The sequence below is a fragment of the Crocuta crocuta genome, unplaced genomic scaffold, assembly GCF_008692635.1.
Source record: "Crocuta crocuta isolate KB4526 unplaced genomic scaffold, BGI_CrCroc_1.0 scaffold23, whole genome shotgun sequence".
Lineage (NCBI taxonomy): Eukaryota > Metazoa > Chordata > Mammalia > Carnivora > Hyaenidae > Crocuta > Crocuta crocuta.
This window is the reverse complement of record NW_027529439.1, coordinates 296,355-312,827: the sequence shown is the minus strand read 5'-3', so window position 1 is coordinate 312,827 and position 16,473 is coordinate 296,355. Positions and strand designations below refer to the sequence as shown.

The window sequence follows — 16,473 nt, the reverse complement described above, 5'->3', positions numbered from 1 at the left end:
GCGGACGCGTCATCGCCCAGGACCCTGCGAGATGGGGCCGCCACCAGTTTCCCTCCCCTCGGTCGCCGCCCTCCCAGCTGCAGTCCCCTCAGTCACCTCCTTCTCTCCCCTCTCCAGCTGTCCCCCTGCCCAATCCCCACCCGACAGCCTCCTCCCCCGGTTTCCGTGAGGGCACGATCCCGTTATCTGCTGGTTCCTCTAAAAGCCGCAGCTTCCAGGCCCCGGAGGGGTCTTCCGTTTCCTTCCAGATTCTTTAGGTGGAGGTCTCCCTCCCTCACAGTTGCCCCGAAGCCTCCCTCCCAAGGCCCGGTAGCTCATTAAGTCCTAGGGCCTCATTCCCAGCCCCACTACCACCAAGATGACACACGACAGCCTCCAATTCCACTGCCAGAGCCAAGGCCTTCCCTGAAAATCTCCAAAGGGAGACGAATGGAAAACGTTTATTTAATCCATGCCCACCCCACCTCCAGCCAAATTCACCCCCAGCTCCCCAATGGCGGAGCTGTGGCGGCTGCAAAACTCCTAAGACCTGGGAGAAGAAGTAGGGAGAAGCAGATACAGAGTGGATTAAGGAAAGGTGCCTGGTTTACCAAACAAAAATACTGGAAGTCCAGTGAAATTTGAATTTCAGATAAACAATGAACTTTTATTTTAGTGTAAGTATGTATCTAACCATTCTAAATGTGGGGGGGGGTAAACTGGAACATAGGACCCGTCTACTGGGGGACACCCCTCTTCACAGAGGCAAACAAATTACTGTCAGATTTTACAATTATTCTAAGAAAGCCTGATTTTCCTGTAAATTCCCTGATTTGTTAAAGTTGGTGCCAAACAAAGCACGTGAGTAAGCCATTCCTGACTCACAAATAAAATTTGAATCCACCCAACCCGAATCACTGGAAACCCTGAGCCTACCCTTCCCAAACACAGAACCCTGGAAACAGAATCTCCTCAGTCCCACCCCCTGAGGGCCCGGCGGTCTGTGGTCACCGAGCGAGCGAGGTGGCAACTCCCTGAGCCCACGCGGACATGGGGGGCCCCCTGAGCGCGCAGGAGAGAGCCCCGAGTCCGCAAAGTAGGTCTCCTCTCCTTCACCTTCAAGTGGGGCAACTGTTAAACATGCAGATTAAACGAGGGGCTTCGGATAAAGATAATTACAAGAGGCTGCGCATTAACTTTCCATTATTAAAGGAAGACCCAAATCTCCCCCCTCGCAAGCTGTTCCTGGGATTAGCAAAACAATAACTTTCCTTTGGGATAATTGTCATTTAAATCGCTCGGGGTTGGGGCGGCTTTAGACGCCAGCGTCGTTTTCGGCTCCGCCAGGAATTCCTCCCCAAATTTATCTCCAGGTTTAAAGGAGGATGCCGGTGATACACGATCCAGCCAAGGTGCTCTAGGCTTTTGCCCCGCAGAATAGTCGTTTTGTGATTCAGAATTTGGGGCCGCAGTTTAAGAAGACATCTAAAGATCCACACATTTTGCAGACGAAGTCCTGGCCCAACAGGCAGAACCGTCGGCCCTACGGTGGCCCAACCCAAGTGACTCGCAAGGAGAGGGTCTAAGAGGCGGCGCCACGGCTCACGCGGCTCCAACAGTCTGGAGTGCGGACAGCTTCCTCACGCCTCCACTAGGGTGTTGAAGTCTCTCTCCCCTCCCCTCTGCAGAGGAGGCAGGTGATCACCAAGAGGACAAACCTCAAGTGAATAGCCAGGAACTCAGAGGTACCAAAAGGCCAGGGGAAGGAGCCCAAATTCGGCCACCCCACACGGTGGAGTGAGCCAGGAGCATACCGGTTAAACCCATTCTGAAGGATCTTACAAAACCTCTTTTGCAGATGACAACTGCTGAGGCTTATTACCCCAGTCACACCGGTCACAGATAAAGAGACCGGGAAAGCGAAGCTGAAAGAAAGCCGAGATGGAGCCAGAATCAGAGCTCTCAGGGGACCTTGCAATTCCTGCACAGGTGGGCCTCCTCCGGCTACACGTGCCGGAAGAGGCCAGCGAGGCCAGGCTGGAGAGACCGCTGAACCCCGGGCGTCTTCCTTTTTACGGTGCGGCGGCTACAGGAACGCCGCTCTCGAGGGCACCCTCAGGGCCTCCTCCCAGTGAGAAGCGCATCCTTCTCCCTTCGCAGCGCTAATCCAAATCCACACTCCCATCCGCAGTAGCTGCGGCAGAAGGTCGCCTAGAGCGCAGGACTCTGCGGGATTCGCTCGCGGCCCGGGCGCCCAAGTATGGGAATGCCGTCACTGGAGCAACACTAAGCTCAACGGTCACCGTGCGGAGAGCGCTGCCAGCCGTTGAGGAGACTGAGAAAGGAGAGGGCGAGTTGGTCCCCGAGCATACCTACACTCCGCGAGTCCCCTTGCGCCCCTCCCAACAATGGGTAGGAGCCAGCATTTGGGGGAACTTCGCACCCTGACAAAGTGAAGGGTAGGTTCCTCCCAGACCCGTCTCTTCACAAACAAATCTGCAGCCAGAGGCAGAGACCTCTCGCGCCTCCCTCCCCTGGGTTACCCTCAGAGTTGTTTTGGAACCCTAAATCCTTTAAGGGGTCCGGATCTGTCTTCATCAACTGGGATTATCCGGGATTTAACTAATCAATAAATGTTTCTCTGCTCATTATTTTCCAGGGAATGTTTCCATTCCCACCCTGTAGCTAACTAGGAATGTGCGCTCCATTTCCTGACCTCCCAGGCATCCTGGCTCTTCTCAGCGCCAGGATGACACCAGACCAGGTGTGAGTGGCTCAACAGAGATGCCTCCTCATCTTTTCAAGAGGCCCCTGGCCAGGCTGGCAGCATTGGAGTACAGATACAATAGGAGTGGGATGGACACGGGTGAATGTAATGTATTGCCATGTGAGTGCACAAACAAGCCCATTCATTCATTCTTCTGATTTACTTCCTGCCTCTCTGGATGCTCCTTCTGGGTTGCTTTTGTATCTCCCGTCAAAGGCTGTGTAGACACTGTTCTGGCCTGTCCACCTTCTGGTACACTGATCATTTTGCCTGCAGGCAGCCCAGCCTCCAGTGCCAACTCAATCATGTCTTTGCCTGGTGACTTTCTCTGGTCTCCAGAGGCCACTTTGCCCACTAGCCAGAGGTGCCAAGGATTAACATGCTCTGAGAAGCCCTGGACTACCAGCCCCAGGTGGGGCTTGCATTCTATTCTGCTTCCCAGAGGTCCCCAGCAGGGTATGCCCCAGTTACTTGCTAATTATTACATCTCAGTTTGCTTTCTTTCTAGGTGCTGTAGATGCCCCACCCAGACTCCCATTCTTGGGCTCTGGCACCTCCCTCCAGCTGCTGTGACTGTAGACTGCTTACAGCTCACCATTGCCCCTAATGAGAATTGCCCTCTGCTGACAAAAGCTCTTAACCTACACCCTTCTATCCCCACATCCACAATGTTTGACTGACATATCAGACATAATTCAAGGCTCCCCCTTGCCTCCACAGGGACAACTCTGCAGAGCCCTTTTTGCTCCAAACCCCTTTCTGCTCACAGTCAGGCCAAGGCTCAGCTGGACCTATGAGTACACTCTTGTCCAGCTCCTCCCTCTTTTTTGACCTCCCTCACCCCTGAGACCTCTTCAGACCCTTCTCCACTAAAGCTCGTACATCGTACTCTCTGTCCAGCTCTACTTCTAGGGACCTGTTCCCACCTTGCTTCCCCACTCCCCTACTGGTGTTGTCCCAAAGCATCTTTCAGATAAATGACTTATCCTGGAGTGCTTGACTCAGAGCCCACCTCTAGGAAAACCCAAACTCATACATTGTATTTCTCAGGCTTCCTTGGGCACTTTCCTCTCTCCCCCATGTGAGATCCCATGATTCAGTCATCATCTTCTTGCCCCAAACTCCCAAACCTGTCTCTAGCCTGGGTACATGATCCTTCCTACCCATCTAGGGCCTCCTGCACCTCTGTTCCAGTCTCACAGAAGCACCAAAGCATAGCCCACCAGTGCTGAATGCAACATCTGCACCCTCCAGTCTGCATCTTCCCAAGACTTCTTCACCTCCCTCCCAGGGGCCCAAACAGCGCCCTGCCCACCAGGTCTACCTCCAGTTGCCAAAAATAACATGAGTAACAACAAGGACTGACATGCCTAAAGTTCTTATTATGGGCAGCCACTATCGCACAGTCCTTATCAAAAGGATCATGTTTCATCCTGACCACAGCTTTAAGGGTGGATCTATTATTGTCCTATATCTTTCAGGTAAAGAAACAAAGAGTAAAGGGGGCAAATAATCACATAAATTACCCACATTCACCCCACTGCCAAGTGGCAGAGCCAGGATTTGAACCCAAATAACTGTAAGACTAATGCCTGGTTCCGTTCCACTAGCTTGCCTGCATCTGTCTTCAAGTTCTGTCTCCCTGCCCATCGCTCCCTGCCACTGTGGGTCAGGACAAGTTTGCACTTGCTGGAGGGAAATGTATTTGTCAGTCTAGGGCTACTCAGTATCCAAACAAGTCTTGAGGTGCCCTCTTTGTGTGGGGTAGGGGGATAGATGATTTCTCTTTACACTCTCTGGCAATTCAGTTTTAACCTGGGACCTCCCCACCAAAGACTGAGGAAGAGGTGGTGATTTTTGTACAATGGCAGCATTGAGTGTCCAACAGCTACTCTGCACACCATCACCACTGTCCCCTGGCACAATTTGGCCTTGTTCACAGATGTCTGGCTGCCAATCCCTGCACTTTTTCTCCAGCCTTCCATCAATTGGGGTAGGTGAGGGGGAAGGTGCCATTTAGCAAACATTTTTGCTGCATAAATTGGCTGGATATGGTTTCTGTGGTCTGAATCCAAGAACCCTGTCTTAGGCATTGGGCCTGTCCTCTTGTATCTCCCCTATCTTATTTATACCCCTCCCCCGACACACCCCTATGGATCTTTACTCCTCACCCACAGTAATCTCTCTAAAGCACAACCCTATTGCCCAGGACTTCAAATTTCCAAACAACGAAGATCCCACTGCCATGGTCCCCAATTCCTTCATTACCACTGACTTAAGAAGAGATCCCATCACGAANAAGAAGAGATCCCATCACATGCAGGGCTCATCAATGAATAAGTAGACTATAAGGAGTCAGCAACCTAGCTTTTTATAAAACTGACCCAAAACTGTGGCAAGTGCTGGGATCAAAAACTACCCATCTTCATCACCCCCCATGAGAGCCCCAACTTCTGAGATTTCCTTCTTTAGCTGAATGTTCTGCATATTATTTCAGCATAACAGCGAGGCTGGTGTCCAAGGTGGCTCACTCACTCAGCACAAGGCTGATGGGCCCATGGCCTCTCCAGCATGACTGAGTCAGGGGCATTGGGAGCCTCCCAAGAGAACCAGAGTTGCACGGCCTTTGCTGACACTGTCTCAAAAGTCACAGAGTAGCACCTCCCGCATTTTCAACTAGCAGGGCCACATTTTGACACTTTAGAGACCTTGGAACTTTTGCCATAATGGCCCTTCCTCCATAAAAATATTAACATTTTTTTACAACTGTATTGTTATAAAAATAAGTGTAATCCAGTCTGGATTCATTATTATTTGTTCATTATAATTATATTATTTCTGATTTCATAAGCTGTTGGGCACCATGCCTGCTGCGCCCTATCAGTAAGCTGGCTCTGTTGTGATCTAGGCAGCCACAGGTCCAGCCAGAGTCAAGGATAGAATGTAGACTCTACCTCACTATGGAAGCACTTGTTTTAATTTTTTATAACATTTTTGAGAGATGGAGTGAGGGAGGGGCCGAGAAAGGAGACACAGAGTACCAAATAGGTTCCAGGCTCTGAGCTGTCAGCACAGAGTACAATGCAGGGCTCAAACTCACAAACCACGATATCATGACCTGAGCTGAAGTCAGATGCTCAACCAACTGAGTCACCCAGGTGGCCCAGAAGCACGTTTTAAGACCTCCACACTGCACTTTAAAGGCCAGGTGCTGCATAGTAGTCACCCAGCCATAAAAGTCCAGTGCAAAGGGCTCCTCACCATGAGTTCTTCCCAGACTCCCCTCACCTCACTGGAAAAATCTCTTCCACACTCTTGCAGTACTTGATGGTCCTTATGCCATCTTATCCTGCCCTTCCATCTTTTCTTTCTGTCTTTATCCTTCCATTGGCTTCAGGTGCCCAGTACCAAGTCTTATTCACAATCACATTCCCAGAAAAATGTTCTTTATCATCTAAGACAATGCATTTCCTCATGTGGCTTCTGGCTTTGTCTCCTCACACTAGACCAGTGGTTCTCAAACTGTGGTCCCTAGGCCAGCAGAATCAGTATCACCTGAGAACTGACTAGAAAGACAAACGCTGGACCACTCCTAGACCTACTAAATCAAAATTCTGGGGGTGGGACCCAGGAATCTGTTTTATAAGCTCTCCAGAGGACTCCTGCCTGTTCAAGTTTGAGAAACAGGGTCTTCTAGCAATTCTTCATGAACGATGTGTTCTTCTTTGCTTAACAAATGTGGTCTGAGCACACAAACCTCAGTTATTCCCCAATGCTCTCAGGAGCTGTGGGGAATGCCCAAGTTCAGGGCTAGGATAAGAGTAAGCAGCTAGATGTGAGCTAAAGGAAACTGTAAATCAAGGGTGTTAAAAAAAAAAAAAAAGGAAGAGAGAAACTTTTATTTTAAAATGTTGTATATCCATTTATTCGTGTCTTTCTTCAATTTCCTTCACAAGTTTTCTATAGTTTTCATCATACAGATCTTTCATATCTTTGGTTGGGTTTACTCCTAGGTATTTTATGGTTTTTTGTGCAATTGTGAATGGGATCAGTTTCTTGATTTCTCTTTCTGTTGCTTCCTTATTGGTGTATAAAAATGCAACTGATTTCTGTGAGTTGATTTTGTACCCTGCAACTTTGCTAAATTCATGGATCAGTTCTAGTAGGCTTCTGTTGAAGTCTGTTGGGTTTTCTATGTAGAGTATCATGTCGTCTGAGAAAAGTGAGAGTGTGGNTTTTTTCAAAAAACCAACTTTTGGTTTCATTGATCTGTTCAACTGTTTCTATGGTTTCTATATTGTTTATTTCTGCCCTGATTTTTATTATTTCTCTTCTCCTACTGGGTTTGGGGTGTTCTTTTTGCTCTCCTTCTAGTTCCTTTAGGTGCACTGTTACATTTTGTACCTGCACTTTTTCTAATTTCTTGAAATAAGCTTGGAGTGCAATGTACTTTCTTCTTAGGACTGCCATTGACACATCCCATAGAGTTTGAATTGTTGTATTCTCATTTTCATTGTTTCCATATATTTTTTAATTTCTTTAATTTTCAATTTTCTAATTGCCTGATTAGCCCATTCATTGTTCAGTAGGGTGTTTTTTTAACCTCCATGTTTTTGGAGGTTTTCCAGACTTCTTCCTGTGGTTGATTTCAAGTTTCATAGCACTGTGATATGAAAGTATGCATAGTATGATCTCAATTCTTTTATATTTATTGAGGGCTGCTTTATGTCCCAGTATGCGATCTATCTTGGAGGATGTGCCACGCACACTTGAGAAGAAAGTTAATTCCATGGCCTCAGGATGTAGAGTTCTAAATATATCTGTCAGATTCATCTGGTCCTATGTGTCATTCAAGTCCATTGTTTCTTTACTGATTTTCTGTCTAGTTGATCTATCCATTGCTGTGAGTGGAATATTAAAGTCCCCTGCTATTAGTACATTCTTGTCCATAAGATTGTTTCTGTTTGTGATTGTTTTATGTATTTGGGTGCTCCCGTACTCAGTGTGTAGACATTTATAATTGTTAGCTCCTCCTGATGGATAGACCCTGTAATTATTATATAATGCCCTTCTTCATCCCTTGTTACTCTCTTTCCTTTAAAGTCCAGCTTGTCTGGTATAAGTATAGCTACTCCAGCTTTCTTTTGACTTCCAGTAGCATGATAGATATTTCTCCATCCTTTTACTTTCAATCTGAAAGTGTCCTCCACCTAAAATGAGTTTCTTGTAGACAGCAAATAGATGGATTTTGTTTGTGTTTTTTTTTTAATCCATTCTGCTACCCTATGTCTTTTGATTGGGGCATTCAGGCTATTTACATTCAGTGTTATTATTGAAATATGTGGGTTTATGGTCATTGTGTCTTTTGTAGGATTCATACTTGTGGTGGTGTCTCTGGTACCTTGTGTTCTTTACAACATTTCCCTCATAGAGTCCCCCTCAGGATTTCTTGTAAGGCTGGTTTAGTGGTGACAAATTCCTTCAATTCTTGTTTCTTTGGAAAGATTTTTATCTCTCCTTCTATTCTGAATAACAGGATTGCTGGATAGAGGATTCTTGGCTGCATATTTTTTCTGTTCATCACATTGAATATTTATTGCCATTCCTTTCCTGCCAAGTTTCAGTAGATAGGTCTGTCACCACTCTGATAAGATTCCCTTTGTATATTAGGGCCCTTTTATCCCTAGCTGTTTTCAGAATTCTCTTTGTCCTTATATTTTGCCAGTTTCACTAAGCTATGTCGTGCAGAAAATCTATTCAGGTTATGTCTGAGAGGAGTTCTCTGTGTCTCTTGGATTTCAATGTCTGTTCCTTTTCCCAGATTGGGGAAGTTCTCTGCTATAATTTGTTCAAGGACTCCTTCAGCACCTTTCCCTCTTTCTTCCTCTTCTGAAATTCCTATGATATGGATATTGTTCCATTTGATTGTATCACTCAGCTCTCACACTCTCAGAGATAAACTTTCAGTTTATCTCTCTTTTTCTCGGCTTCCTCTTTTTCTATAAGCGTGTTTTCTAATTCACCTCTTCTCCTCTCTGCCTTTTCAATCCGTGCATTAGATGCCTCCATTTTATTATGCATCTCATTTATAGCATTTTTTAATTCATCACAGCTGTTATTAAGCTCCATAGTACTTGTAGCAATAGTTTCTCTGATGTCTTCCATCCCTTTTCCAAGCCCAGTTATTAATTTTATGACTATTGTTCTAAATTCTTGTTCAGTTATGTTGATTATACCTGTTTTGAGCAGTTCTTTATCTGTCATTTCTTCCTGGAATTTATTTAGAGGAGAGTTCTTTCATTTCGTCATTTTGGCTAGCTTTCTGTCTCTTGTTAGTTTTAAAAGCTTGTTATGTACTCTGCACCTGTGAGTACTGCCATATTAAAGAACACTCTTTGACTGTCCAGGAAATGTTCTTTGAATGGTGTCTTTTGGTCTCCCTTGTTGAGACTTTGGTTATTTTATTTCTCTACTTGTAGTGGTATTTGGGAGTCTCCACCATGTGTACTTTCGCTTGTTTCTTGAGGTAGCTCTGGAAAAGAAAACAGACAGATAAACACAAAGGGAACAAAGGCACACAAATGCACCAACAAATCCAGAAAACACAAAAACTGAAAGGGATAAAGAAAAAGCAAGGTTAAAACAAAAAAAGAAGGAAGGAAAAGGAAGGAAAAAAAATAGAGGAAGGAGGAAAAACAATAAATAACAAAAATTTAAATTAAAAAATAAAAATGAAAAGAAAAGAACCCAAAAGATAAAGAACAGTCTAAAAGCATAAAACCAGAATTCCCAAATACAAATAAAGAGCAGGGCATATGCAGTGCTGATGGAAGAGCATATACAAAGAGAGAAATGACAGGGCGAGGAGGAAGTGAAACTGGACAATGACCAGGCAGAGAGACTAAGAGACTTAATTCAGAGAGAAAAAGAGGAAAATACGGTAAGAGGCGAGGAGAAAAGAAGGAAGATAATGTCACTCAGAGAAACAATATAGTCTGATTACTCCAGGGAGAGAGAGATAGAAAGGTAGAGGCGTAGAATATACATCTAGAGAATGTATTAAATGTGACTGTTTAAGCAAACCAATGACCAGAGTGCCCTCTCCAGCAGAGTGGAGGGATACAAATGAGACAAGGGAAAATATATCTGAATAGAAAGAATTGATCTAGAATTAATCATGGCAGTGCATCCATGTTGGTCTTGCCTCGGGCTCTGGTGAAAACAAAAGCAGGGATGTGCATGGTTTTGTGTAGGCAGGTCTTAGCCTCCACTGCATCTGACAAGCAGCTTCCTGAGGCCCCACCTTGGTAGTCGTGGGGTGAAAAATGGCGGTGCCCCAGTCCTTTGACCAGACGTTGCAAATCACTCTTTTGGTTCCAATCTCATTGTTCGGCCAGTGTAGCCAAGGTGAGCTGTGTTCTACGACCCAAGCCCTGCCTCATTTCCAGGTTCCAGTCTGCGGGCTTTATTGATACCGCCTGAAACACAGTTCTGCAGGTTGCCTCTTCCCTGCCACCTGGGATTGAGCTGGGGAAGCGGCAGCACAGACTCAGGTCAGCCGCCTCCGCAATGCCAGGGATGGTGCCGGGAGAGCAGCAGAGCAGTTTCTCCTGGTGCCATCTGGGACTGGGGGCACCCAGTTCAAAGTCAACACCCCAGCTAGAACCAAGAACACTCTCCTTCCGAGCTGAAGTTTTTCTCTTCTCCAGGAACAGTTCTATGAGCAGTTTCAGCCACTCTTTCTTTTCCCCTCAACTCACCGCAGCTCCCTGTGAGGGGGGCTCCCTCCCCTCCCTCCGAGTCTCTGGTCATGGCCCACTTTTATCTTCCCCAGTTCGCACTCAGGCACTTATGAGGTTGCCTTCCCAGTGTACTCCTGTGGCTCAGTGTCTTATGGCTTCAGGCCTTCTCTGTTTGAGAGATGGGTGCAAGCAAAATGTACAAGCTCCCTACTTCTCCACCATCTTGCCTCTCTCTATTTTGTGCAACTGTATTTTCATTTGTGCTGTGGTTTTGCCTGTGACACTAAAGAAAATGGCATTAGAGGCTGGAGTGGGTATGTGACTTGTGGTGGCCCAAGCCTTGGGCAGGATGGGGCTGAAACAAGCCAACCATGTTCCATTAGCCTGGGCAAAAGACTAGCATGTCTGTCTGATGGTTGAATCTTACTTGTTCTAGCTCACACACCCCCCAACATGCTAATTAACCAGACATCCCCAAGTCAACTAGAGAAATCCTCATTAAACAGGAGAAAAGGAGGGGTGCTTGGGTGGTTCAGTTCCTTGAGCATCTGACTTCGGCTCAGGTCAGCTGACAGCTCAGAGCCTGGAGCCTGCTTCAGATTCTGTGTCTCCCTCTCTCTCTGACCCTCCCCTGCTCACACTGTCTCTCTCTCTCTCCTAGAAATAATAAATAAAAAATTTTTTTAAAAAAAAGTGCAGTTCCCCAGAGAGAGAGGAAGTGGCAAACACTAAGATATTTTATTCTTTAGAGGACCATTACAGGCAAGGCTTTCATCTGCCAAAAAGGAAAGGTATTTAGAAATAGTTTGTGTTCTTGGTCCTCTCACACTTGGAGGGACTTTCATTGCATACTCCTCACATGCTGGTAGGTCACTCGTGATTCCCCAGCCTGGGGTCCCTGTATTTCATTTGTTCTGGAAATTATCAGATTTTATCCTTTTTAATTATGTCCTTCCTCACTTCCTTCTAGGCTGTCCCTTTGGAGCTCCAGCTATTCTTTGGTCAGACTTTCTTATTCTCTCTTCTGTGACTCTTAAGCCTCTGTTTCATATTTTCTGTTTTGCTACAGCTCTAACTTGATATTCTCGAATCTCTCTTAAATTGTGCCTAATCTGCTAATCTAGTCCATTGTGCTTTAAGTTCAGTGGTTATATTTTTCATTACTGTCTGATTTAAACTCACTCATTTTAGAATCTACATCAAACATTATTTGGCATCTGAAGCACTTAGAGGTTAAATTCTGTTATTTGTTGTTTCTGCTGACCCCTGCTCAGAGTAGTTCTGTTTTGAGTTTTGTTTTTATTGTCTTTTTTTAGACTAGTTTTAAATTCGCAGAGAAATTGAGCATAGGTACACAGATTTCCCATATACCTCCTGCCTGCACACATGCACAGCCTCACCAACTATTAACATCCCCGACCAGACTGTACATTTATTATGTTTGATGGACCTACATCAACGCATCATTATCACCCAAAATCCATAGTTTACTTTTGGCTCAGTCTTCGTGTTGTACACATTATGGGTTTTGACAATTGTATAATGACACATATCCACCAATACAGTATCATACAGAGTGGTTCACTGTCCTAAGAATCCCCTGCACTCCACCTGTTCCTCTTCCCCTCCCTCTAAATCTTGGCAACCACTCATTTTACTGTTTCCATAGCCTTGCCTTTTCCAGATTATTATATAGTTGGAATTGTATGTTATGTAGCCTTTTCAGGTTGACTTCTTTCACTTAGTAATATGCACTTAAGGTGCTTCCATGTCTTTTCATTGCTTGATCGTTCATCTCTTTTTTATGCTAAGTAATATTCTATTGTCTGGAGGTACCATAGTTTACTTGCCCATTCACCTCCTGAGTGATATCTTAGTTGCATCCAAGTCTTGGCAATTATGAATAAAGCTGCTATAAATATCTTTGTGCAGATTTTTGTATAGACATAAGTTTTCAGTCCCTTTGCATAAATATCAACAAGTGCGATTGCTGGATCTTATGGTAAAAGTATTTTTAGTTTTGTAAGAAACCACTAAACTGTCTTCCAAAATAGCTGAACCATTTTCCATTCCTAGTAGCAATGAATGACAGTTCCTGTGGCTCCACATCTTCACCAGCATTTGGTGTTGTCAGTGTTCTGGAGTTTAGCCATTCTAATACCTACATAGTGATATCTTACTGTTGATTTAATTTATATTTCCTTGAGGACATATAATGTGGAACATCTTTTCACATGCTTATTTTCCATCTATATAACTGCTTCGGTAAAGTGTCTGCTATGGTCTTTGGCCTATTTCTTAATCAGATTGCTTGTTTTCTTACCATTGTGATTTAAGAGTCTTTTGAACATTTTAGGGGCACCTGAGAGGCTCAGTTGGTTAAGCGTCCAACTCTTGATTTCAGCTCAGGTCATACTCTCACAGTGTGTGGGTTTGAGCCCTGTGTTGTGTTCTGTGCAGTCAGCGTGGAACTTGCTTTGAATTCTCTCTCTCCCTTTCTCTGTCCCTCCCCTGCTTGTTCTCTCTCAAAATAAATAAATAAACATCTTTTTAAAAGTTCATTGTACATTTTAAATAACAGTCTTTTATCAGATATATGTTTTGCAAATATTTTATCCCAGTCTGTGGCTTGTCTTCTCATTCTCCTGACATTGTCTTTCACAGAACAGAAGTTTCTAATTTTAATGAAGTCCAGCTTATCAATTATCTCTTTCATGGATAATCCATTTGTATTTAAAAAGTCATCACCATACTTAAGGCCATCTAGGTTTTCTCCTCTGTTTTCATCCAAAAGCTTTATAGTTTTGTATTTTACATTTAGCTCTATGATCCATTTTGAATTGCTTTTTATGAAGAATATAAGGTCTGTGTCTAGGCTGATTTTTTTTTTTTGCATGTGGATATCAAGTTATTCCAGCACTATTTGTTGAAGAGAGTATCTTTACTCCATTGTATTACCTTAACTCCTTTGTCAATGATCAGTTAGCTATATCTATGAAGGCATATTTCTGGGCTTTCTTTCTGTCCACTGATCTATTTGCCTATCCTTTTGACAATACCATCTTATCTTGATTACTGTATCTTTATAGTGAATCTTAAAGCAGGAGAGATGCAATCCTTTAACTTTGTTCTTTTGTTTCAATATTAGGTTGGCCATTCTTGGTCTTTTGCCACTCTGTATAAACATTGGAATCACTTTGTTGATATTCACAAAATAATCCTGGTAATTTGATTGTGATTTCAATGAATCTATAGAGAAAGTTGGGAAGAACCAACATCGTGACAATATTGAGTTTTCCTATTCATAAACATGAAATATCTCTCCATTTATTTAGTTCTTCTTTGATTTCAGTTATCAGAGCTTTTTTTCTCATACAAATCTTTTACGTATTTTATTAAATTTATACCTAAGTATTTCATTTTGGGGATGCTGATGTAAATGATATTATGTTTAATCTCAAATTTTAATTGTTCATTGTTGGTACATATCTTAACCTTATATTCTGCAACCTTGCTATAATCACTTATTAGTTCCAGGAATTTATTTTTCTGATTCTTTGGATTTCCTACATAGGTTATATCATGTCATTCGGGAACAAAGGTGTTTTTCTTTGCAATACATGTACCTCTTATTTCCTTTTCTTGCCTTACTGCCTTAGCAAGGACTTTTAGTACAATGTTGAAAAGGTGTGGTGAATGGAGACATCTTTGCTTTATTCCTGATCTTAGTGGAAAAGCTTCTGGTATCTCACCATTAAGTAGATGTTACCCGGACCCCTTTCAACATATCACAGAGAATGAACCTTCATAGGCAAGGCAAGTGCCTCAAGCCACGACTTCCCCACACAGGAGAGTCACAATGGGCTGCATGATGGGTTGCATGGGTGTCCTGGGATCCAGCCACCCTACACAGGGACCAAATTGCAACCATGATGGGTAAGCAATTTGGACCTTGCTCTCCTCATATAGTGGCTGAGCCACAATCAGGCTGGGGGAGAGCCCCTAAGCCCCTTGTTCCCTGTGCAGTAACCACAGACCTACCACAGCTGGAAGGCACATGGATCCCACGCAGGGATGCCTATAGAGAGCCTGGCTCTTGTGGCGAGGAAAGATTGCATTTCTATGCCACATGGACAGCTTCTACACAAGACCACTGCCTTAGGACGGAAGGAAGTAGCTGTTTCACCAAATACATATAGACAAACACAGAAAGACAGACAAAATGAGGAGACAGAAGACTATATTTCAAACCAAAGAATATATTTCAAACCAAAGAACAAGGCAAATCCTCAGAAAAAGGTCTTAATGAAATGGGGATAAGCAACCTACATGTAAAAGATTTCAAAGTAATCGTCATAAAGATGCTCACTGATCTCAAGAGAAGAGTGGATGAAAACAGTGAGTACTTCAACAAAGGATAGAAAATATAAGAAAATATGAAACTGCAGTTAGAGGGGTTCAACAGCAGAATGAAGGAATCAAAATCACAAATCAGTGAGCTGGAAGACAAAGCAATCCAGCTCTGTCCAGACATCCAGATGGGACAGCAAAATAAAGAAAAAGTGAAAAGAAGTAGGGATACCTTAAGAGACCTGAGGGACAACATCAAATGGAATAATGTTCACATTTATAGGGATACCATAAGGAGAAGAGATCATGAAAGGGCCAAAAAGACTATTTGAAGAAATAATGAAGGGGCTCCTGGGTGGCTCAGACGGTTGAGTGACTGACTTCAGCTCAGGTCACAATCTCACTGTGAGTTCGAGCCCGGTGTCAGGCTCTGTGCTAACAGCTCAGAGCTTGGAGCCTGCTTCGGATTCTGTGTCTCCCTCTCTCTCTGCCACTCCCCTGCTCATGCTCTGGCTTTCTCCTTCTGTCAATAATAAATAAACTTTAAAAATTAAAAAGAAAAAGAAATAATGGATAAAAACTCCCTTAATCTTGGGAAGGAAACATACATATAGGCCCATAAAGCTCAGAGGGTTCAAAATAAGATAAAACCAAAAAGAAATAAACCAACAAATATTATAATTAGAATAGTAAAAGTTAAGGATAATGAGAGAATCTTAAAGCAGAAAGAGAAAAGCAACATATTACATGCAAGAAAAACACCATGAGGCTATCAGCAGGTTTTTAAACAGAAACTAAATAAGCCAGAAGAAAGTGGCATAAGATATTCTAAGTGCTCAGAGAAAAAAACTGACAATCAAGAATTCTTTACCGAGGAAGGTTGTCATTCAGAATTGAAGGAAAAAATAAGAATTTTCCAGATAAGAAGAAGCTAAAAAAGTTCATCACCACCAAAGCAAACTTACAAGAAATATTAAAGGGACTTCTCTAAGCTAAAAGAAAGGAAACTAATTAATAATAAGAAAACATAGGGGGAGGGGGCAAGATGGCGGAGAAGTAGGGAGCTCCGTATATTGCACTTGCCCCCATATCTCATACGGAAAAAATCTGAAGCCATAGGAAACCTTAAAGAACCCAAGAGATTGGGAGAAAAAGGACGCAGAATCCACTGAGAAAGCCTTCTAACGTGATTGCGAACTGGGGAAGATAAAATTGGGCTGGGATCGGAGACTCCAGGGACAGGGGCGATCCCCCTCTGCAGGGAGTGAGAGGGGAAAAAGAGAGAGTCTGAAACCGCTCAAGACACTGTCCCTGTCGCTGGGAAACAGAAAAACCTCCGCTAGGGGCACAGAAGGACAGTGCGCACCAAATCCATGCGCACCAGGTCCCTGCACGCCAATTTGTCCCGGAGGGGCTGCTCGCGCGAACCACTTCTTTGTGCTCCTGGCTGGCTGGATGCTTAGAGGAGCTGCGCCGCCTACCTCGCCATTGTGCTCCTGGCTGGCCAGACTCCTGGAGGAGCTGCCCGCGTGTACCGGGTCGCCGCGCTCCTGGCTGGCTGGAACGCTAGAGGGAAGGTGAAGAGCTTAAAAACTGGGAGATTTGCCCGCGAGTTTGTGTTTCGGGTGACGAGAC

General features: G+C 44.2%; 1 long non-coding RNA gene across 1 annotated transcript; it reads left to right on the top strand.

Annotated features, from left to right (window-relative positions):
• Positions 1-2,235: 2,235 nt before the first annotated feature.
• LOC144228316 (uncharacterized) lies at positions 2,236-4,107 on the top strand. Its single transcript, XR_013334159.1, has 3 exons — positions 2,236-2,438; positions 2,639-2,866; positions 3,255-4,107. It is a non-coding gene; the product is annotated as an uncharacterized LOC144228316 (long non-coding RNA).
• Positions 4,108-16,473: the final 12,366 nt, after the last annotated feature.